The 25,163-nt window shown below is 42.0% G+C and overlaps 1 long non-coding RNA gene across 1 annotated transcript in view; it reads left to right on the top strand.

Annotated features, from left to right (window-relative positions):
• Window positions 1-25,163, top strand: part of LOC141063595 (uncharacterized) — a 1,081,275-nt gene that overhangs the window by 78,130 nt on the left and 977,982 nt on the right. The window contains exon 2 of the long non-coding RNA XR_012224903.1: window positions 6,703-7,116. This is a non-coding gene — a long non-coding RNA (uncharacterized lncRNA). The remainder of the gene's footprint in view (window positions 1-6,702; window positions 7,117-25,163) is intronic.

Below are 25,163 nucleotides of genomic sequence, written 5' to 3'. Positions count from 1 at the left end.
TTCGCTTCAGCTCCTGAAAGGAAGAAACAGCCTCCGGAGACCAATTCAACACATCAGCACCCTTCTTAGTCAGATCAGTCAATGGCTTGGCAATACTAGAAAATTTTGCTATAAATTTCCGATAAAAATTAGCATAACCCAAAAACTTCTGGAGGGCCTTCAAAGAAGTGGGCTGAACCCAATCATAAATGGCCTGTACCTTGGCCGGGTCCATTTCAATAGTTGACGGAGACAAAATAAATCCCAAAAATGAAATTCTCTGTACCCCAAAAAGGCATTTTGATCCTTTGACATACAGGAAATTCTCCCTCAAGATCCGGAACACAGTCCGAACATGTTCCACTTGAGAATCCCAATCCTTGGAGAAGATCAAAGTATCATCCAGATAGATAATCAAAAATTTATCCACTAAGTCTCGGAAAATGTCGTTCATGAAGCACTGGAAGACAGGGGCATTAGTGAGCCCAAAAGGCATCACCAGGTACTCAAAATGTCCCTCATGAGTATTAAACGCCGTCTTCCATTCATCCCCATGCTTAATGCGGATAAGATTATACGCCCCCCTGAGGTCAAGCTTGGTAAACCAGCAAGCACCTTTAACTCTGGAGAATAGATCTGAAATCAGGGGTAATGGATACTGATATTTAAGAGTAATTTTGTTGAGGGCACGATAATCAATACAAGGCCTTAATGAACCATCCTTTTTGGCCACAAAAAAACCCGGCACCTAAGGGTGAAGAGGATTGTCTAATATGACCCTTCTCCAATGCCTCCTTAATATAGGATTGCATAGCCTCGTGCTCGGGTACAGATAAATTGAAGAGCCGACCCTTGGGAAATTTACACCCCAGGCTCAGTTCAATTGCACAGTCATAACTCCTATGAGGAGGCAAAGACGCAGACTCATTCTCACTAAATACATCATAAAAGTCCGCCAAATAGTCAGGAACATCATGCGACTGAGGAGAGGTGGAAAAAACCGGAGCCTCACTAAGGGCACACCGACAACCCCAACTCACCACAGACACAGATTTCCAATCCAAAACTGGATTATGAATTTGGAACCAGGGAAACCCCAGAACAATGGTATCATGCAAATTATGCAACACCAAAAATCTGCAATTTTCTTGATGGTCTGGGGCGACCCGCATTACCATCTGGGTCCAAAACTGAGGTTTATTTTTCGCCAAAGGAGTAGCATCAATCCCCCTCAAAGGGATAGGCGTCCGCAGAGGGGTCATCGGAAATCCACAACGTTTAGCAAAATCCAAGTCCATTAGGTTCAGGGCTGCTCCCGAATCCACAAAAGCTTTGGCGGAAAATGTGGACAGGGAGCAGATCAGAGTAATTGCCAGAAGAAACTTAGGTTGAACACCACCCACAGAAAACGTGTGTGCAAAACATTTCTCTCGTTTAGGACAGACAGAAATAATATGCGAGGCATCTCCACAAAAAAAACACAGCTTATTGCGCCTTCTAAACTCCTGATGTTGCTCCCTGGACAAAACTCTATCACATTGCATAGGTTCAGACACTTGTTCAACAGGTGGCAACACCTCTTGTGCAGTCCTGTGTTCATGTAAATGCCAATCAACCTGAATGGCTAATGACATAGAATCGTCAAGACCAGAGGGAACAGGAAATCCCACCATAGTATCTTTTACGGCTTCTGACAAACCCTTCCGAAAGAGAGCTGCCAAGGCATTATCATTCCAGGTAGTAAGGACCGCCCACTTTTGGAATTTTTGACAGTACAATTCTGCAGAATCTCGACCCTGGGTCAATGCCAACAAGGTCTTTTCAGCCTGATCAATAGCATTAGGTTCATCATACAACAACCCCAAGGCTTGAAAAAATGCGTTCACATTAGTCAGAATAGGATCATCTGGCTTCAAAGAAAACGCCCAATCCTGGGGATCGCCACGCAGCAAAGAGATGACAATTTTAACCTGCTGCGCGGAGCTCCCTGACGAGCTAAGCTCCAAGGCAAAAAATAATTTACAATTATTTTTGAAATTCAAAAATTTAGACCGATCCCCAAAAAACACATCAGGTGTAGGGATCTTTGGTTCAGCAGCATGTGAATTATTACTATTATTACTACCTTCATGCAATTTTTGCAATATATATTTTTTTATTTTTTTATTCCAGGATATTTGTTTTGTGTTTTGCTTTTGGTTTTTTCAGCATGTGAATGAGCAAGGTAGGCGGAAATTCCCCGCACTTCCGCAGCGAGCTGCTCCACACGATCAGACAATTGCTTTATCTCCATTGAGAGAAAAAAAAATCCCCCTACGGCCTCAGAGATATAGAGGAAAAAATATACCCACTTTTTTTTTTTTTTTTACAATTCTTTCCTGCTATTGAGTACCCTAGGATCTGCGGTATGGCTGGTGATTCTGTTATGAATGAGTCACCGTAGGAGGCAAAAACAGAAATACTAGCTAAGACCAGAAAACCAGAGAAGTTGGCAGCTATCGGATTGCAGACCCCTGAACCTATCAAAAACAACTAGCAGTAGCCGTGGGGGGTTCCTACGGTGCCCTAGACCCCTCGATCACAGCCAGAGAACTAAATATCCTAAAGACAGAAAGGGAAATCTAAACTGCCCCAGAGCAGACCCCAAAGCAATAGGCAGCCCCCAACATATAATGACGGTGAAGCAAGATGAAAAAACACTCACACAGATAGAAAGATAGGCTGAGCAAATGATGGGGCCAAAGCTAGCTAAATAGGACAGGATAGAAAAGCTGCTGTCTGCAATCCGCCAAAACCCTATCAAAACAAGAGCCAACAGACTGATAGGGAAAAAAGCCCTGAAGACCCTAGGCTTCAAAAAACTATATCAGTACACAGGTATTTTCTGAAGACAGAGCAAAAAAGGAATTCAGCTCACCCCAGCAGGGAATGGCAGAAATCCAGAAAAACAAGGCAAAACAAAACCAAAACACAAATGCAAAAGGCAGAGCAGAAAACTTAGCTTTTGATGAGCAGGAATCAGACCGGTCTCCTAGAATCCCTCAGGGAAATCACCTGCAAGGCAGAAGGGCGTCGGCTGCCTTATATCCAGTCAGCAATTCCAGTCACCCAGTCATCATCATCCAGCTCAGGTGCTTGGTAATCAGCCTCACTACCTTCCTTCACCAGAAGAGGGAGTTCATCAGACCTCAATGGTGAAGGGGAAAATGAACTCACAACACAAATTCTTTGTTATTATTATCTTCATTTAATTTGTCTTAAATGAAAAAAACACAAAAAGAATTGTCCTAAAGCCAAATTGGATATAATTCCACACCAAACATAAAAAAGAGGGTGGACAAAAGTATTGGCACTGTTCAAAAAATCATGTGATGCTTCTCTAATTTGTGTAATTAACAGCACCTGTAACTTACCTGTGGCACCTAACAGGTGTTGGCAATAAGTAAATCACACTTGCAGCCAGTTGACATGGAATAAAGTTGACTTAACCTCTGTCCTGTGTCCTTGTGTGTACCACATTGAGCATAGAGAAAAGAAAGAAGACCAAAGAACTGTCTGAGGACTTGAAAAACCAAATTGTGAGGAAGCATGAGCAATCTCAAGGCTACAAGTCCATCTCCAAAGACCTGAATGTTCCTGTGTCTACTGTGCGCAGTGTCATCAATTAGTTTAAAGCCCATGGCACTGTGGCTAACCTCCCTAGATGTGGGCGGAAAAGAAAAATTGACATGAGATTTCAATGCAAGACTGTGCGGATGTTGGATAAAGAACCTCGACTAACATCCAAACAAGTTCAAGCTGCCCTGCAGTCCGAGGATACAACAGTGTCAACCCGTACTATCCATCGGCGCCTGAATGAAAAGGGACTGTATGGTAGGAGACCCAGGAAGACCCCACTTCTAACCCCGAGACATAAAAAAGCCAGGCTGGAGTTTGCCAAAACTTACCTGAAAAAGCTTAAAACGTTTTGGAAGAATGTTCTCTGGTCAGATGAGACAAAAGTAGAGCTTTTTGGGCAAAGGCATCAACATAGAGTTTACAGGAGAAAAAAAGAGGCATTCAAAGAAAAAAACACGGTCTCTACAGTCAAACATGGCGGAGGTTCCCTGATGTTTTGGGGTTGCTTTGCTGCCTCTGGCACTGGACTGCTTGACCGTGTGCATGGCTTATGAAGTCTGAAGACTACCAACAAATTTTGCAGCATAATGTAGGGCCCAGTGTGAGAAAGCTGGGTCTTCCTCAGAGGTCATAGGTCTTCCAACAGGACAATGATCCAAAATACACTTCAAAAAGCACTAGAAAATGGTTTGCGAGAAAGCACTGGAGACTTCTAAGGTGGCCAGCAATGAGTCCAGACCTGAATCCCATAGAACACCTGTGGAGAGATCTAAAAATGGCAGTTTGGAGAAGGCACCCTTCTAATATCAGGGACCTGGAGCAGTTTGCCAAAGAAGAATGGTCTAAAATTCCAGCAGAGCATTGTAAGAAACTCATTGATGGTTAACGGAAGCGGTTGGTCGCAGTTATTTTGGCTAAAGGTTGTGCAACCAAGTATTAGGCTGAGGGTGCCAATACTTTTGTCTGGCCCATTTTTGGAGTTTTGTGTGAAATGATCAATGTTTTGCTTTTTGCTTCATTCTCTTTTGTGTTTTTTCATTTAAGACAAATTAAATGAAGATAATAATACCAAAGAATTTGTGTTTGCAATCATTTTCAGGAAGAAACTGAGTATTCTCTGACAAAATTGCAGGGGTGTCAATACTTTTGGCCACAACTGTAAGCCCTAACTGGAATGCCCTGCACATGGGGAAAGTGACATAGCGAATCAGAAGAAATATGCTACATTCTAATTGGAGGTATTTGATAATATCATTATTACACCTACTACATATTAGGATAGGATCTTGGAGATGGGAATACCCCTTTAATGAGACAATAAACAATTGTGGTATAACTTTTCACTTTTCACTTTTTTTGTGATGTGACAGGGTCTTATAAAGTGGTTGTTCCCTTTTAATTAAGTTTCTTTCCACTGTACTCACCTTCCTCTGGTCCACCAGCAAGTCTCCGCAACTTCTCCTAGTGCCTGGCATTCACTGCGGCTCTCTTGCCAACTTTACAGTGTGTCAGCCAATCAGAGGCTCAGCCAGTGATAATGAAATGCCCTCCTCAGAACTCCTGAGCTCACTAATACGCTGGCTCACTGTCAACGTGACATCACCTGCGCAGCCAATATGCCTGACACTGGGAGACTCACTGCACCCGGGAAGGTGAGTACAGCAAATATAGCACAGTTTGTTGTTTTATAACAAGCTTGTAGCCAAGATAGAAACTTAATTGAAAAGGAACAAACTCATTAAGGCGAGGGCTACACAGCATCATGTATTGCACGACATGGCGATCGTTTTGTTCGATTTCACCATTAGCATCTAATTACCTATAGTTGTATTACAGCCTACTGCAACTGTGTCATCATGGACCATGTGTCACCTAACAAACAGGCAATCCATGCATGTGTTGCAGAGACTCAAACATATTTTTCGAGCACGCTGAAGACTCTCTATTAGCACCTGAGCACGCTCAGATAACACCTTATCCAAGCACGTTCGCTCATCATTACAAGCTATATAAATTTAAAGAAGGGAGGCCATGCCTTTAGAGTGCAAGAGACAAACGCATAAATAAGGTTCAGTTCATAGGTCCATTCTAAAAAGGAAGGAGGGTCTGTGTCTTTCCAATGTCTTGCAATGGTGATTTTGGCAGCATTGATAAACTGACGGATTATTGAGCTTTTATTTATGGATTAGATTTGAGTCGCTAAATTGAGTAAGGTTAGAGTAGGAGTGAGGTCGATTTTAATTTTCAGGCTCATTTTAATGTAATGTTTTATTGTTCCTCACAGTGGGTTGATTTTGGGATGTGCCATATTTTGACTATAAGATGCATTGGACTGTAACATGCACCCCAAATTTTAGATAGGAAAATAGGAAAACAATGTTAATGTTAAAATGGGGGTCCATCTTCTATTCTGAATTTAGCTTACCAGGGGGCAGCGGCGGTGGAACACAGGAGGCAGGGTCGCTGCTGCAGGAAGCCTACAGCAACAGGAGTGGGGAGATGCTGCATTCCTGGACTGGCAGGAATGGGTGTCCTGGCGGTGCAAGGCTGCAGGCCCTAGGCTTCAAGAAAGTATTGGTGGTGAGGCTGAAGTTGAGTCCCTGCTCTGTACATTGATTTACCGGCAGTGGGCCTCAGCAAAATGGCCACCGTTAGCGGCTCTTGTGCAGATTTAGATCTTAGCTGCTGTGATGTCGCCCCTCCCCTGGTAAGCTACATTCGGACAATAAGACATACCCCCATTTTCCACCCACATTTTTTGGGAAAAAGTGTGTCTTATAGTCCAAAAATACTGTAAGAACCAAATGTGTGATGGGGTTCCTAGATCTTGGTTACATCACCCGCATGTTGAAGAGTAGGATTTTTCAATTTTGTATAGTGTATCTGGGGTTTTGTACCATCTAGAAATAATTTTATCGTTAAGTTCTTGATATTTTGTTCATGTTGAATATGAATGTTTTTTTTATATGGCTTAAATTTCGTCTGGCGCGAATCAAATATTTAGTTCTATTTCCCATTTTTTAATGTAAGAAATAATTTCTTCTTCACTCATAGAATGTTATATACTGGTAGTTTTGACATTGCTTTCTTTTTTTATTCTTATAGGGTATTAGGAATGGTTTAACCTAGAGATGAGTGGATGTTTTGACATTCAAATTCACCGACTTCACAGAATTTTCCCCCAAAACTAAAATTGCGGCAACTAAATCCACGCAAATCTCAATACTGGAAAGCTTGTAAATGCTTGGAAAGTACACGTGAGGGAGAGGAGTGAGAGAGAAAGAACCCTGCTGACCATGAGAGCTTAAACATTACTGGCAAAATAGAGAGAGGACCCCACTGAATATAAGAGCTTAAACTCTACTGGAGAGAGGACCCTGCTGACCATAATAACTCACACTCTACAGAAGAGTAAGACTTACCCAGTGACTCTGGAGATGGAAAACGACTGCTGTACAAACTGCTGCATTAGGAACCGCTGATCTGCGATGGCCCAGGTACTGACCACCACTGTACAAGGTAAGATAATCCGCTACATGTTATAGCTGCAGGGCATTATGGAGAGACCAGCACATTGCAAAATTACATAAGCCTGCTCTCTGATGCTTCAGCAGTGTGAGAAATTATGCTAGGCAAGGTTTTATTTTCATGAGCCACAAATTGAATTTGAAAATTTTTGAATTTGTGTGAAACTGCGATTTTAACTGAATTAGACTCTAACTCTAATCCTCTGCGGATTGATCCTCTCATCTCTTGTTGAACCTGACAAATCTAGTATGTAAAATGTAGTTACTGTATATCCTTAAGAACTTGAAACTCTTGGTTATTTAATCCAAGATCAGCAAATAGATCTATTATTTTCGTTATGGTAAGAACCTCATTGTTATTTATCAGTTGTTTCATAGGGAATTTACACATCTAGTATTCTAATTTTGTTTTTTAAGGTTCTGTATTTAGTTTGAATCAAGTATATAAGAGGGGTATATTTATACATGTTGGGGGATTAGGTTATGTTTTCTATTTGTATTAAGCCAGAAAAGTGTTGCTTTTATAAAACAATTAATTTCTAAGTATTTAAGTGTGTTAGGGGGACTTAAACATAAATTGTGGTTTATTTTTTTGTTGAGTGAGGTAATCTACCCAGAATTTTTTTGTGTGGAAGCGTGCACCACTCCATAACTCTGGCTGAGTGGAAAGTCTGTATTTTTCAAAATCTGGGAGACCCAGGCATCCCATGTTCTTAGGCTTTATTACTAATAAAGGGGTTGTCCAAGTTTGGCAAAAAAGTCTGCAGTCATTCCATGTGATTCCTCCAGCGCCAGGAGCAGGCAATTATGTTTTCAAACCAATTTTATTGAGAGTTTTACAATAGTGAGGAAGGTCTCAGGGGGAGGGTGGGAGGAATGGGGAGGGAAGGGAAGAAAGGGGGGAAGGACCAGTTGGTCCGAACAGGTTTTTATTAATATAACAATATTTGTGAGATATAATTGACTAGGTTATTTTATAACCATAACCATGCTATAATAATATGTTTAATACAAGCCAGATTGTCTCTGGAGCAAAGAACAAACAACAAAATATCAGTGCAGCAATTGCTATAAAATTAGCTTGTAGGAAATAATGTAATCCATCTGTGCCATTTATGAGTGAAGAGGCTAATATTATCATTAATAGTGGCTAGTTTTAGTTCGAAAGATTTGTGTAAGGAGATTTTTTCCTTTATATCTTCAATTGTTGGAATATCCTGTCTTTTCCAATTAAAAGCTATGGAGCTTTTGGTAATAAGGAGGATGAGAATTATTAGAGGTGAAAGTGTTTGGAGTGATTCTTGTGAGGTAATAGAAAACAAGGCCAATTGGGGAGAGAGGGTGATGGGTTTTTGAAGAAGGGAGTTTATTAGGAGAGAAATATTTCTCCAGAGAGGTTTGATCACTGGGCAGTGCCAAAATATGTGAAAAAGATTCCCGTGATGTCCACATCCTCTCCAGCACAATGGGGAGATCTCAGGGTATATCTTGGCTAGTCTGGCTGGTGTGTAGTACCAACGTGAAATAATTTTCTGGTGGGTTTCCAAGAGAGACATGGATAACGTGGCGGACATGGAGGAGGAGCATGCCTGTTCCCAGTCCTCTATTCCTGGATTTATCCCAAGTTCCGTCTCCCACTTGATTATATTATTTGTTTTGGTAAATTCGTGGCACTTATTGAGCCACATATAAATATATGAAATCTTCCAGAAAAGGCAGTGGTTTATGTTATTAATGAGATTGGAGAAAGGCTCAGAGGGTTTTGCGTCTTTCTTTTTAAGTTTGGTTGCTATTTCTTTTAGTTGAATATAGTCAAGAAATGATGATGATGGGATATTGAACTTATTTTTCAAATCGCTAAAGGGATAGATGTGGTTGTGTCCGTAAATGTCTCTGAATTTTTTGATACTGTGGTCAGACCAGATTGAGGGTAGATCTGACTCAAAAAGAGACGCTATAACAACGAGAGATAGAGACCCTAATGGGGCAGTATTCTTGACGCTACTTTTTTGTTTAGCTAGGAGTCTCCAAGCTTCCAGGGTAGCTTGAAAGATTGGATGAGTAGTGGAGAGAACCTTTTTAAGAAGGATGGATTCCAGAACGAGAAAAGAAGGAGATCTGTTGTTGTTTAGAGCCTTTTCAATGTCGGCCCATGCCGGAGGATCCACGGTTGACCACCAGTGGAGACTGTTTTTGACAAGGAATGCGGAGTAGTAGGCCGAAATATTTGGAAGGCCAGCTCCTCCAAATCTCCTGTTGCCATATAAAACATTTTTCGCAATTCTGGCTTTTTTTCCGTTCCAAACGAAATTGTTGGTCATGAGTTGAAGATTGGTAAGGGCAGAGGTGGAAATGGGTAGAGGGAGAGATCTAAAGAAATAGATTATTTTGGGGAGGATATAGGCTTTAAAAATTATAATTTTACCCCACCAGGAGAGGTTTTTCTCCCCGTATGTGTTTAGGTCTTTAGAGATGGACTCTGTGAGGGATTTTAAATTTAGAGGTATGAGGGAAGGGACTTTATTTGTGAATTTGATTCCCAAATATGTGATGTAATCTGTAGTCCAGCTCCATGGGCATGAGCAACTAATAGAGTTGGTTAGAGTGTTGTCCAGATTAAATGCTAGCATTTTGGATTTTGTTATGTTGATTTTGAAATGGGAGATGTCCGAAAACTTCTGCAGAAGTTCTTGGACTCTAACAATTGATTTAATTGGGTTTGATAAAGTGAGAATAATGTCGTCAGCGAAAAGGCAAATTTTATATTCTTTATCCCCTACTTTGATGCCTTGGATATCTGGGTTGTCTCTAATAGATTGAGCTAGGGGTTCAATTGCTAGGGCAAAGAGAAGAGGGGAAAGTGGGCATCCTTGTCTGGTGCCGTTGGATATTTGGAAAACTTTTGAAAGGTGGTTATTAACATATATTTTGGCCGTTGGGTCGGTGTATAATGCTCTAATGCTCGTAATTAGTTCATGGTGAAAGCCGAATTTATGTAGGGTGGCGAAGAGGTAATCCCAATTAAATCTGTCGAAAGCCTTTTCGGCGTCAAGAGAAGCTATGACGGATTTGGTTTTGTGTGTATTGATGAGTTTTATAAGATTGATCAATCTTCTGGTGCCGTCTGTAGATTGTCTATTGATTATGAACCCGATTTGATCTTTATTGATCAGTTTGGGGAGTATGGAATTCAGTCTGTTTGATAGTAGTTTTGCATAAAGTTTGATATCTGTGTTTATTAGCGAAATTGGCCTAAAATTTTTCATAAGAGTGGTATCTGAATTGGGTTTGGGAATAAGGATTAGGGTGGCCTCAAGCATTTCCTTAGGGAAGTAACCCACAGTAGAGGCTGTGTTAAAGATTTTCGTCAAGTGAGGAGTGAGGATTTCGGCAAAAGTTTTATAGTAATTATTCGTAAATCCGTCGGGGCCAGGGGCCTTGAAGGATTTGAGGTGTTTTATGGCTTCTAGAGTTTCTTTTTCGGAAAAGGGGGATGACAGAAAAGATCTGTCATCCTCATCTAGTTTCGGGAGGTTAATTTTGGCCAGAAAAGAAGTGATATCTAGAGGATTAGGATGGGGGAGGGGTGAGTTTTGATTGATATTGTAGAGATTTTCGTAAAATGTGGCAAAGGAGTTAGCAATATCTTGTGGGTGGGACAGAGGGATAGCTTTAGGGGAAAGAATGGTGTCGATTCTGTTTTTCCGTCTATGATTTTTCAAGATGTTAGTCATGTAACGCGATGGACGATTTAGATTTTGATATAGTCTAAAGCGGTTGTTTTTAACTGCTGAGTCATGGAACGAGAATGTCAGGGCTTTAAGCTCTTGTCGTAATTTGAGGAGTTCCGAACGTACAACTGAACCCGAATTTGTGTTGTCAGTTATCATTGATTCTTTAGTTTTGATTTGATTCTGGAGATCTGTTAATTTCTCTCTATTTGCCCTTTTGTGTCTCGAGGATATTCTAATTAGGATGCCTCTTAGAACAGCTTTGTGGGCATTCCACAGGGTAAAAGAGTTAGAAAGTTCAGTATTGTTCTCTTTGAAGTAATTTAGGAGGGCTGTAGTAATCTCTGCATTATAATGTGGGATATTAATTAAAGAAGAGTTACACTTCCATAAAAATTGTTGGTTGGTAGCAGGGCCAAGGGTGAATGTAGCTACTACTGGAGCGTGATCAGAGATCGTTTTAGGGCGGATAGAAATGGAAGTAAATTTGGGGAGTGAAAAGACATCGGTTAAAATTAGGTCAATACGAGAAGCAGTGTGATGGACATCTGAAAAGTGAGTGTACTCAATTGAAGTCGTGTTTATGGAACAAAATGTGTCGAAGAATTCATTGTGATATATCCAGTTGTTTAGTGTTTCTGCCTTGTGTCTATTGGGGGCTGAGGAATCCAGTTTTCCGTTTGGGACCATGTTAAAATCTCCCGCGAATATTAAAGAACCCTTTTTTATTAGGTTGATTTTCTTTAGAAGTTTGTTTAAGAATCTGATTTGACCTGTGGTGGGGACATAGACGTTCACAATAGTGACAGTTGAGTTATTGATATTGCAAACTAGAATGTGGTAATGGCCTTTCTCATCTCTTAGTTCTTCTATGAATTTAAAGTTGATGGAATTTTTTTATCATAGTAAGAACTCCTGCCTTTTTTTTAACTCCCGAAGATTCATATATGTGGGGAAAGTTTTTGTGGGAAAAGTTGGGGTGGGCCTCTCTTTTAAATTTCGTTTCCTGAAGACATACAACATCGGAGCCCAGCCTGTTGGCCTCGTAATGTATTACATGGCGCTTCCTAGGGCTGTTCAAACCCCTGACGTTGTACGTGGCCAGGTTTATTTTCATTGTCAGAGTGGTGTTTTGTGGTTGTGAAGATACCTGTGATGCTGTTAAACTCGGTTGGGTTGTGGCTGACGAAGAAGTTTAGGCATGGATAGATAAAGTTGAGGTTGAATTGGCTGCAACTGAAACACAATATAATGGAAAAAACAAGACAAATTAGACAAATTTGTAGCAAATTTGGTCAGAATTATCTTATATGGACCAACAGGAGCAGATTTCTGCGACGAACTCTGCTCAACTCAGGGGGGGACCAGCAGGAGAAGGTTGCCTAGGCAAACTCTTCTCTAACTCGGTGGAAAGTCCGTGGGAGAAAATCCCGAAAACAACCTTTAAAAGGAATAAACCAACATCCCAGCCAAGTAGGGCACTTGACAGGAAAAAAGAATCTGCAGTCCATCTTTGCAATTTAAATGATGATGACAAAATTAGTGGCCCAAAAGGTAAATACTGTGTGGCCTACTAAATAAGAGGAAGAAAGGAAAAAGTCTTGTGGTGGTTAAGACTGCTCGGGTGATCAGGTCGGAGTCTTGAAGTCTTGGGATGAAGCTCGTCTGTTCCTGGGCTTGATGTTCATTGATTTAAAAAATCTGTGGCCTTCTTCTATGGAGGAAAGGACTGTGGTTTTGCCATTGTGGAGGACCAGGAGTTTAAGGGGGAAGCCCCATTTGTATTGAATATTATTGTCTCTCAAGGGGATGGTGATATCTTGAAAAGCTTTTCTTCCTTCTATGGTGTGCTTTGAGAGGTCTGTGAAGATCTTGAGATGGGAATATGGGTCTGGGAAGCCTCCATTATCTCTGATGTTATTTTGGATTCGTTCTTTGGTGTGGAAAAAATGGATTCGAAGGATTGTGTCTCTTGGGGTGTCTTTAGGTAGGTGAGCCGGTTTTGGTAGTCTGTGTATTCTGTCAATGATAGTATCATGGGTTGAGAGAGTTGGTTCGATTTTTTTGAAGACTTTTTGGACATAGTCTTCTAGTTTGGAAGAGGTAACGGATTCTGGAATCCCTCTTATTTTTATATTGTTTCTTCTGCTGCGATCTTCTAGGTCTGCCAGCTTGTGTTTCAATTGGGTGATCTCTGTTCTGATTTGGTGACTCTCGTTAGTTGACTCCTCGGATTTCTTTTCTACTGTGACAATCCTGGATTCGAGAGTTTCTAATTTTTTGTTAAAAGATTCAAATGTAGATTGGAAGATTTTCATTTGAGATTCGAGGGTGGCTTCCAGGGTAATTTTGAGATTATTATTTATTTTTTCAGCCAAGGAGGTCATATATAGCTCAATAGAGTCAAGGTTTGCTTTGTCAAGGGAGTCCAGTTTTGGTTTGGATTTTGCTGAGCTGGAATTCGGAGATGAGGCCCATGAATCATTATCGGAGTCTTCTTTATGGTCGATTAGAGGTGCGAATCTCTCGTTTCGGGCTCCTGGGTTCCTTCTTTTTGTGGAGACAGAAGTGTCCATATTGGGAGCGATTTTATGTGGGGTCCTGGATCTAGTGGGGCTGATCGTGTTGACTTTGTCCGAGGCCGGATGAGATTTGCCCCCCTTGTCTCCACACCCTTTAGGGGATAAGGAGGCCGAGGGGGCCGGAATTTTGGTTTGTTTAACATTATTTGATTTATTCTGGCTCATTTTTTTTTTTTTCTAAGCTACGTTTTTTGCGCAGCCGGGTAACGTAAGCTACGCAATTGGCGTAAGGAGTGTGCGCGCCTGCGCACTGAGGTATCTCTTAGTCAGCGGTGAACTCCGCTCTGATGTCGGGATACTGGAGGCTGCAGACAACCCGGGTGGCTCTCCACTGATGTCCAGCGAGGAGGGAAGGATCCCCCGGGATCTGAAGGAGTTGGGAGCGGTAATGTTTTAGCCTCCTTTTTATTACAATTACCCGCGGCAGACGTGGATGACAGGCGGGGTTGTGGCTAATGCGCCTGTGCGTCGGTTTGTATAATTAGCCTCCTAGCCGTGGCAGCAGATTCTCCTTATTTCCTCCTCACTCCCGATGGTCAGTGGGGGGTCCCGGTTAGTAGGAGGAAATGTTTTTGAGTGCGGGTAGGGGCCACGGGGTTTTTCGAAGTCAGCGGAGGTTGTGGAGGAATTAATAACAGTACTCCGGTTGCCGCTATTGTCCCTGTCGCCTCGGAGTTATCAGCCCGGGTGTGGGGCTGTTGCACATGCGCAGTAGGAAGGAAACTCGTTTGGCTGAGGCGGCAATGTAATAAAAGAAACGGCCGCGGCGGTTCTTACCGGGGATAGTAGTAGGAGTAAATTTGAGTACCGGCACCTTCTCGGGGAGCACCGGGGGCCCCTCTTTCTCTGTTCTTTGCTGCGATGTAACTTGAAGGAGCCGCGGTGCGGGCCGGAGAGGTGGGCCGACAGGAACAGGGAGACAGGGGCTATAATAGTTTTTCCTGGGCCAGATGAGCCCTTCTGTGAAAGGCACCCGTCAGGGAATTCTGTGGGGATAGATTAGTCCACGGATAATCTTGGAGGGGACAGTCTTGGTAGAGATAGGACCGGTAGGCCTAGTAGGCCTCAGTAGGCCTCAGAAATGAGGTCAGGCCTTGCAGTTCTAATTTCTCCTGAATTACAATCAATGGGGGTTTCAAAGTAGGTCTGTGATAGCCGTTGAGTATTCTTTCAATGTAGAATTGGTCAGGATGGGTCTTTCCTGGTTGATGGATGTTGATTTAGAAAGGCTGTATCAGGAGCTCTCGGGCTGCACCTCTTACTCCATTGCAGTCCAGGCCACGCCCCCGCAGGCAATTATGTGACTGCAAGTATGTGATATGCATAATCCTGACCACACTTACAATTACAAGTGAATTGTGCAAGGTTGTGCCCGTCTAGTCGGATTGTGACCGTCTAGTCGGATTGTGACCGGACATATGCATATCGCATTCTCGTGGTTACATGACCAACAGCTCCCAGCACCATCACCGGAGAAGCCTTTCAGCATATGCAGTGCGCACTGTGAGGATGCACTCTATTTGACTGCAAACTTTCCTGCCAGACCATGAGATTTATATTGGTAAGACTTTTAGTATATACCTTGGGAATCATTTTTACTATATTGACTCTACCAAACCAAGAAATAGAAGTAGCGTTTCATAAGGAAATGTCAGTTTCTAGTTTCTTGAATAATTGCTTAACATTTAGATCATATAAAGAGGATAATGAATGACTAATTTTGGTCACCATATATGTACGGTAATTGAAGAACAAAATCTTTTTAAGAGATAAAATTGGGTTATGCATTGCCAAATTTATGTGTTTATGTTTATATTTATGAAATAAGATTTTGAAAAGTTTATTTTGAAGTTTGATTTTAGACTGAAGGTTTTAATCCCCCTGAGTAATGTTTGGATTGTGTGGGTTTAGTGAGGTCAAATAATACTTAGTCTGAAAAACCTGCAGCTGTTTTATGCTTTACCTACCCACATTTCAGACTTTTAGCCCCTTCATGACCTTGTGATTTTACATTTTTGTGCTTTCGTTTTTTGCCTCCTCTTATTCCAACATCCATAGCTTTTTATCTTTTCTATCCCCATACCATATGAGGTCTTGTTTTTGCAGGACGAGTCGTACTTTTAATGACACCATTAATTTTATCATGTGAAAGCAGAAAAAAAATTCCAAGTGTGTTGATTGCAAAAAAAACTTCACTATAAAACTTCAAAATTTCACAATATACTGTTTACAGATCTGATTAATTTATTTTATATTTTGATACATCGTACTTTTACGAATGCAGCAATAACAAATATGTATATTTTTTAATTGTTTTATTTTGAATTGGGCAAAAGGGGGTGATTTGAACTTTTGCGTTCTTTTTATTTTTTTCATATTTTAAAAGCTATTTTTCTCACTTTTTCCTGTGTTAAATAGTCGTCTTAGCACTTTAAGCTGCGATCAATAGATCGCCTATAAGTACATAGCAGGGCTTCAGCACAGCTATGTATAGCGAAAATCCCGATATTCTATGACAGGAGGATTCCAATATCAGGCATCAGCAGACCCCTGGCTGTCATGACAACTCATGACAGCTCATCGGTACCCCACGATAACATGACAGGGGTGCTGATGGTCGGGATGAATGACGCACTTCCGACCGGCGCATGTTAAATCCCGCTATCAGTGATCAACAACGGGATTTAACTGGTTAACAGCAGCAGGCAGAACACCGCTCCCCCCGCGGCTGTTGCAAGCCCACATCAAAGGCAATGACACGACCTTTGACGTAAATATACGTCAAAGATCGTGAAGGGGATAACGCTAGGTTTTTGCCTTATTGTCCATTGTGAGTATAAGGCCTGTTTCACACTTCAGTTTTTTTACGTCAGTCAAAATCCGTCGTTTTGCAAAAAAAATGGATTGGCCATTTTTTTTGGCGGATCCGTTTTTTTTCCCCATTGACTTGCATTGTGGTGGATTTTGACGCATGGTCATCCATTGCATCCGTTTTTTGACAGATCCGTCAAAATTTTGGCGTCCGCTGTCTTGAGTGGTCTGACAATGAAACGTTTTTTGTGTGCGTCAGAAAAGCGGATAGCAACGGATCCGTCGCTGTCCGCCATGCATTATAATGGACGCCTATGGGCGGCGGATCTGTTGGCAACCGTTAATTGATGGAATCCGCCAACGGATCCGCCTTTTTATACTGAGCATGCCCAAAAGAATTTCCTTTAAAGAATTTTAACACCAAATACCGTTCTGACAACAAAAAAATTCTCTCTCTCTCCCTCTCTCCCTCTCCTTTTCCAGAGTCATGTCACTTTAAATTTCATGAAAAATCAGCTATAAACGGATCCGTTTTTACACTCTGACGGATTTTGACTGACGTAAAAAAACTGAAGTGTGAAACAGGCCTAAAATGAACGGGTGAGAGAGGATATTTCTATCTGGTGTCTTTTTTAATCCCAAAGATTAGGGAAAAGTTTGATGTTAATTTGTAGTGTAATTTAGTGCATAACGCTAGTATTTTTCCAATTAAAAATTGTAAGGAAACCAAATTTCAGCAATTTCTGTTCTATAAATGTCCAGTCTGCATGGTTGAATACTTTTTAAGCATCTGTTGTGAGAATGGCTGTTTCATTATTTCTTGGTTTCGCTAGATTATGGCATTCAAAATTCTAATTAAATTACATTGTCTTTGGTTTCCCCCCCTGCATGAAGCCAACCTGCTCAAGATTAATTTAATTAGGAATGATTCTTTGGATTCTATTAGATAAAGCTTTAGCATATATTTTAATATGATTATTATTATTATTGTTATTATTATTAATGATAATAATAATTTATTAAATTGGTCTATGACTGATGCAAATGGTTGCATCTTTTCTTTCTTTTGGGATAAGTGTAAGACACAGTTGTGTGAAAAAGTGTTTGCCCCCTTCTTGATTTCCTATTCTTTTGCATGTTTGTCACAATTAAATGTTTCAAATCACCAAACAAATTTATATGTTAGACAGAGATGACACAAGTAACAACAAAATTCAGTTTTTTAAATGAAGGTCTTTATTATTAAGGCAAAAAAAATCCAAACCTACAGGGGCGTGGGTGAAAAAGTGATTGCCCCCTAAACCTGATAACTGGTTGGGCCACCCTTAGCAGCAACCAATGCAGTCATTCATTTGCAATAACTGTTAATGAGTCTTTTACAATGCTCCAGAGGAATTTTAGCCCACTCATCTTTTCAGAATTGTTGTCAGCCACAATGGAGGGCTTCCGATCACGAACCTCATTTTTAAGGTCATGCCACAGCTTTTTAATTGGACTAAGGTCAGGACTTTGATTAGACCACTCCAAAGTCTTAATTTTGTTTTTCTTAAGCCATTTAGCGGTGGACTTGCTGGTGTGTTTTCGATTATTGTACTGCTTTATAACCCAAGTACGCTTCAGCTTGAAGCCACGAACAGATGGCTGGACATTCTCCTTCAGGATCTTTTGGTACACAGCAGAATTCATTGTTCCATTTACCACAGCAAGTCTTCCACATCCTAAAGCAGCAAGACAGTCTCAGACCATCACACACTACCACCAGCATGTTTTACAGTAGGTTCCTTTTCTGAAATGCTGTGTTACTTCTACGCCAGATGTAATGGAGCAGACACCTTCCAAAAAGTTCAACTTTTGTCTCGTCAGTCCACAGAGTATTCTCCCAAAAGTTTTGGGGATAATCAAGATGCATTCTGGCAAAACTGAGACAAGCCTTTACTGTTATTAGTGAGTCACCGTAGGAGGCAAAAACAGAAATGCTAGCTAAGTCCAGAAAACCAGAGAAGTTGGCAGCTATCGGATTGCAGACCCCTGAACCTATCAACACAACTAGCAGTAGCCGTGGGGGGTTCCTACGGTGCCCTAGACCCCTCGATCACAGCCAGAGAACTACATAGCCCAAAGACAGAAAGGGAAATCTAAACTGCCCCAGAGCAGACCCCAAAGCAATAGGCAGCCCCCAACATATAATGACGTTGACGCAAGAAGAAAAAACACTAACACAGATAGAAAGATAGACTGAGCAAATGATGGGGCCCAAGCTAACTAGATAGGACAGGATAGAAAAGCTGCTGTCTGCAATCCGCCAAAAACCCTATCAAAACAAGAGCCAACAGACTGACAGGGAAAAAGGCCCTGAAGACGCTAGGCTTCAAAAAGACTATGTCAGTACTCAGGTATTTTCTGAAGACAGAGCAAAAAGACACAAAGGAATTCAGCTCACCCCTGCAGGGAATGGCAGAATCCAAAAAAGCAAGGCACAATAAAACCAAAACACAAATGCAAAAAGCAAGGCAGAAAACTTAGCTTTTGAGGAGCAGGAATCAGACTGGTCTCCTAGAATTCCTCAGAGAAATCACCAGCGAGGCAGAAGGGCGTCGGCTGCCTTATATCCAGTCAGCAATTCCCGTCACCCAGTCATCCTCTACCAGCTCAGGTGTTTGGTAATCAGCCTCACTACCTTCCTTCACCAGAAGAGGGAGTTCATCAGACATCAATGGTTAAGGGGAAAATGAACACATAACAGTACCTCCCCCTTGAAGAGGGGTCACCGAACCCTCTTCCACGCCACCAGGGCGATCAGGGTGAGCCCGATGAAAGGCACGCACCAATATTTTGGCATGAATATCAGAGGCAGAGACCCAGGAATTATCCTCCTGACCATAACCCTTCCACTTAACCAAATACTGGAGTCTCCGTCTAGCCAGACGGGAATCCAGTATCTTCTTTACCTCATATTCCATGTTACCTTCAACCAATACAGGGTCCAGAGGTGCCACTCCAGGAACAACTGGTTCAACAAACCTCTTCAACAAGGACTTATGAAACACATTATGGATTTTAAATGTGACAGGAAGAGCCAACCGAAAAGAGACCGGATTAATGATCTCCAAAATCTTGTAAGGTCCAATAAATCTAGGCTTAAACTTAGGAGAAGCTACCTTCATAGCAATATTTTTTGATGATAACCAAACCATATCACCCACCTTAAACCAGGGACCAATGGTCCTATGTCGGTTGGAAAACCGCTGGGCCTTTTCCTGGGAGAGAGATAACTTATCCACCACTTGGTCCCAGATCTGGTGCATTCTCACCACCACAGTGTCAACACCTGGGCAGGCAGAAGGCTCCCCCTGCCCTGAAGAAAATCGAGGATGAAACCCAAAGTTACAAAAAAAAAGGTGACATCAAAGTGGCAGAACTAGCACTATTATTTAAAGCAAATTCGGCCAAGGGCAAAAATGAAACCCAATCATCCTGATCAGCAGAAATAAAACATCTCAAATACGACTCCAAGGTCTGGTTTGTTCTCTCCGTCTGCCCATTGGTCTGAGGGTGAAACGCAGAGGAGAAGGACAGCTGAATTCCTAGCTTGGAACAGAAAGTCCTCCAAAATCTAGACACAAACTGAACTCCTCTGTCAGATACAATGTTCTCAGGAATCCCGTGCAAGCGAACCACCTGTTGCAAAAACAGGGGCACCAACTCAGAAGAAGATGGCAACTTAGGGAGTGGTACAAGATGAACCATCTTAGAGAACCTATCGCAAATCACCCAAATAACAGTCATTCTCTGAGAGACAGGCATATCAGAGATGAAATCCATTGAAATATGGGTCCATGGCCTCCTGGGGACCGGCAAAGGCATCAACAACCCACTAGAGCGAGAACAAGGTTTAGACCGGGAGCAAGTCCCACAGGACTGCACAAAATTCCTGACATCACGAGACAAGGCAGGCCACCAAAAAGACCGACTCACCAGATCTCTAGTACCAAAAATACCTGGATGACCAGCCAATGCAGAGCAATGAACTTCAGACATCACTCTCTTCTTCCACTGGTCAGGAACAAACAACTTTCCACTGGGACAACACTCAGGTTTGTCCTCCTGGAACTCTTCCAGAGCACTTCTCAAATCGGGTGAGATGGCAGAAAGAACTACCCCTTCGCCTAAGATGGTAGCAGGCTTGGTCACCACAGGAGAATCAGCCAAGAAGCTCCTAGAAAGAGCGTCAGCCTTGACATTCTTAGTGCCAGGAAGAAAAGAGACCACAAAATCAAAACGTGTAAAAACAGGGCCCATCTAGCCTGTCTAGGGTTCAAGCATTTGGCCGACTCCAGGTAAATCAAATTCTTGTGGTCAGTGAGGACCACGACTTGATGTTTAGCTCCCTCCAACCAATGTCTCCACTCCTCAAATGCCCATTTCATGGCTAACAGTTCCCGATTCCCCACATCATAGTTACGTTTAGATGGGGAGAACTTTCGGGAAAAGAAAGCACAGGGATTCATTTTAGATGTTACAGGATCCTTTTGGGACAAAACAGCTCCTGCACCAATCTCAGAAGCGTCCACCTCTACCTGGAACGGGAGTGAGACATCAGGTTGCCGCAAAACCGGAGCAGAAGTGAATTTTCGCTTCAGCTCCTGAAAGGAAGAAACAGCCTCCGGAGACCAATTCAACACATCAGCACCCTTCTTAGTCAGATCAGTCAATGGCTTGGCAATACTAGAAAATTTTGCTATAAATTTACAATAAAAATTAGCAAAACCAAAAAAACTTCTGGAGGGCCTTCAAAGAAGTGGGCTGAACCCAATCATAAATGGCCTGTACCTTGGCCGGGTCCATTTCAGTAGTTGACGGAGACAAAATAAATCCCAAAAATGAAATCCTCTGTACCCCAAAAAGGCATTTCGATCTCTTGACATACAGGGAATTCTCCCTCAAGATCCGGAACACAGTCCGAACATGTTCCACATGAGAATCCCAATCCTTGGAGAAGATCAAAATATCATCCAGAAAGATAATCAAAAATTTATCCACAAAGTCTCAGAAAATGTCGTTCATGAAGCACTGGAAGACAGAAGGGGCATTAGTGAGCCCAAAGGGCATCACCAGGTACTCAAAATGTCCCTCATGAGTATTAAACGCCGTCTTCCATTCATCCCCATGCTTAATGCGGATAAGATTATACACCCCCCTGAGGTCAAGCTTGGTAAACCAGCAAGCACCTTTAACTCTGGAGAATAGATCCGAAATCAGGGGTAACGGATACTGATATTTAATAGTAATTTTGTTGAGGGCACGATAATCAATACAAGGCCTTAATGAACCATCCTTTTTGGCCACGAAAAAAAACCCAGCACCTAATTTGTGAATAGGATGGTCTAATATGACCCTTCTCCGACGCCTCCTTAATATAGGATTGCATAGCCTCGTGCTCGTGTACAGATAAATTGAATAGCCGACCCTTGGAAAATTTATACCCCGGGCTCAGTTCAATTGCACAGTCATAACTCCTATGAGGAGGCAAAGACGCAGACTCATTCTCACTAAATACATCATAAAAGTCCGCCAAATAGTCAGGATCATCATGTGACTGAGGGGAGGTGGAAAAAAATGGAGCCTCACTAAGGGCACACCGACAACCCCAACTCACCACAGACACAGATTTCCAATCCAAAACTGGATTATGAATTTGCAACCAGGGAAACCCCAGAACAATGGTATCATGCAAATTATGCAACACCAAAAATCTGCAATTTTCTTGATGGTCTGGGGCGACCCGCATTACCACCTGGGTCCAAAACTGAGGTTTCTTTTTCGCCAAAGGAGTAGCATCAATCCCCCTCAAAGGGATAGGCGTCTGCAGAGGTGTCATAGGAAATCCACAACGTTTAGCAAAATCCAAGTCCATTAGGTTCAGGGCTGCTCCCGAATCCACAAAAGCCTTGGCGGAAAATTTGGACAGGGAGCAGATCAGAGTAATTGCCAGAAGAAACTTAGGTTGAACACCACCCACAGAAAACGTGTGTACAAAACGTTTCTCTCGTTTAGGAGAGACAGAAATAGTATGCGAGGCATCTCCACAAAAAAAACACAGCTTATTACGCCTTCTGAACTCCTGACGTTGCTCCCTGGACAAAACTCTATCACATTGCATAGGTTCAGACACTTGTTCAACAGGTGGCAACACCTCTCGTGCAGTCCATGCGTTCACGTAAACGCAGATCAACCTGAATGGCTAATGACATAGAATCGTCAAGACCAGAGGGAACAGGAAATCCCACCATAGTATCTTTTACGGTTTCTGACAAACCCTTCCGAAAGAGAGCTGCCAAGGCATTATCATTCCAGGTAGTAAGGACCGCCCACTTTTGGAATTTTTGACAGTACAATTCTGCAGAATCTCGACCCTGGCTTAATGCCAACAGGGTCTTTTCAGCCTGATCAATAGCATTAGGTTCGTCATACAACAACCCCAAGGCTTGAAAAAATGCATTCACATTAGTCAGAATAGGATCATCTGGTTTCAAAGAAAACGCCCAATCCTGGGGATCGCCACGCAGCAAAGAGATGACAATTTTAGCCTGCTGCGCGGAGCTTCCTGACGAGTTAGGCTTCAAGGCAAAAAATAATTTACAATTATTTTTGAAATTCAAAAATTTAGACCCATCCCCAAAAAACACATCAGGGGTAGGGATCTTTGGTTCAGCAGCATGTGAATGAGCAAGGTAGGCGGAAATTCCCCGCACTTCCGCAGCGAGCTGCTCCACACGATCAGACAATTGCTTTATCTCCATTGAGAGAAAAAAAAAATTCCCCCTACGGCCTCAGAGATATAGACGAAAAAATTATTTCCTGCTATTGAGTATCCTAGGATCTGCGGTATGGCTGGTGATTGTGTTATGAGTGAGTCACCGTAGGAGGCAAAAACAGAAATGCTAGCTAAGTCCAGAAAACCAGAGAAGTTGGCAGCTATTGGATTGCAGACCCCTGAACCTATCAACACAACTAGCAGTAGCCGTGGGGGGTTCCTACGGTGCCCTAGACCCCTCGATCACAGCCGGAGAACTACATAGCCTAAAGACAGAAAGGGAAATCTAAACTGCCCCAGAGCAGACCCCAAAGCAACAGGCAGCCCCCAACATATAATGACGGTGAAGCAAGAAGAAAAAACACTAACACAGATAGAAAAATAGCCTGAGCAAATGATGGGGCCCAAGCTAACTAGATAGGACAGGATAGAAAAGCTGCTGTCTACAATCCGCCAAAAACCCTATCAAAACAAGAGCCAACAGACTGACAGGGAAAAAGGCCCTGAAGACGCTAGGCTTCAAAAAGACTATGTCAGTACTCAGGTATTTTCTGAAGACAGAGCAAAAAGACACAAAGGAATTCATCTCACCCCTGCAGGGAATTGCAGAATCCAGAAAAGCAAGGCACAATAAAGCCAAAACACAAATGCAAAAAGCAAGGCAGAAAACTTAGCTTTTGAGGATCAGGAATCAGACTGGTCTCCTAGAATTCCTCAGAGAAATCACCAGCGAGGCAGAAGGACGTCGGCTGCCTTATATCCAGTCAGCAATTCCCGTCACCCAGTCAGCCTCTACCAGCTCAGGTGTTTGGTAATCAGCCTCACTGCCTTCCTTCACCAGAAGAGGGAGTTCATCAGACCTCAATTGTGAAGGGGAAAATGAACACATAACACTTTACATTCTTATTGCTCAGCAGTGGTTTTTGCCTTAGAACTCTGCCATGCAAGCCATTTTTACCTAGTCTCTTTCTTATGGTGGAGTCATGATCACTGATCTTAACTGAGGCAACTGAGGCCTGTAGCTCTTTGGATGTTGTGGGGTGTTTTGAAACATCTTGGATGAGTCATCACTGCGTTCTTTGGGTAATTTTGGTCACCACTGTTCCATATTTTGCCATTTGTGGATAAAGGCTCTCAATGTGGTTTGCTGGAGTCCCAAGTCTTTAGAAAATTGTTTTATAACCTTTTCCAGACTGCTAGATCTGAATTACTTTGTTTATCATTTTTTCCAGAATTTCTTTTGATCTTGGCATGATGTCTAGCTTTTGAATATCTTTTGGTCTACTTCACTTTGTCATGCAGGTCCTATTTAAGTGATTTCTTGATTGAGAACAGTTGTGGCAGTAATCAGGCCTGGGTATGGCTAGGGAATTTGAACTCAGCTTCCTAAAGATGTGAAAAGCCACAGTTAGTTTATGTTTTAAAGTGGGGGTGGATCACTTTTTCCACACAGGGCCCTGTAGATTTTATTTCTTTTTAAATTAATAATAAATACATTAATTTAAAAACTGCATTTTGTGTTTTACTTGTATTATCTTTGATTAACATGTTAATTTGTTTGGTTATCTGAAACATTTAAGTGTGACAAACATGCAAATGAATAGGAAATCGGGAAGAGGCAAACACTTTCTCACATAACTGTATGCCGAGAGAGATTCTTTGTTAAAAAGATTTGTTTTATTTTTGTGATTTGTACTATAGTTTTAATTTGTTTAATTAGTTTTATCAATGAGCTGACCCGAAGTTTGGGTTCTGGTAGCCGACCTGAACTTTATTCCAAAGTTCAATTTGGGTACCAGAAATGTACCAAAACTTGAACCAGAACCCAAACCCCTTTGAAAACAATGGGTACCCAAACTTTCAGCTGGAAAATTCTCTCTCTGCAATGGACTTCCCCCAGAACTCTGAATATTGCAATGGACTTCCAGGAGAAGTCAGTATTTGGCGTTTAGCATCGGACACTAACTGTCTGATATGAACGCCAAACTTTTAACTTTGGGGTCGCTCATCTCTAAGTAGGTTTGTTAGAATTATTTTTCTGAAACCTAGCTATACAAGTAGGTCTTTCAGTACTGCTTTATGTGCCTCTCATAATTTAGAA

Source organism: Dendrobates tinctorius, unplaced genomic scaffold (assembly GCF_039654945.1).
Source record: "Dendrobates tinctorius isolate UK_male_01 unplaced genomic scaffold, ASM3965494v1 ptg000250l, whole genome shotgun sequence".
Taxonomy (NCBI): Eukaryota; Metazoa; Chordata; class Amphibia; order Anura; family Dendrobatidae; genus Dendrobates; species Dendrobates tinctorius.
This window is presented reverse-complemented; position numbering and strand designations above follow the sequence as displayed.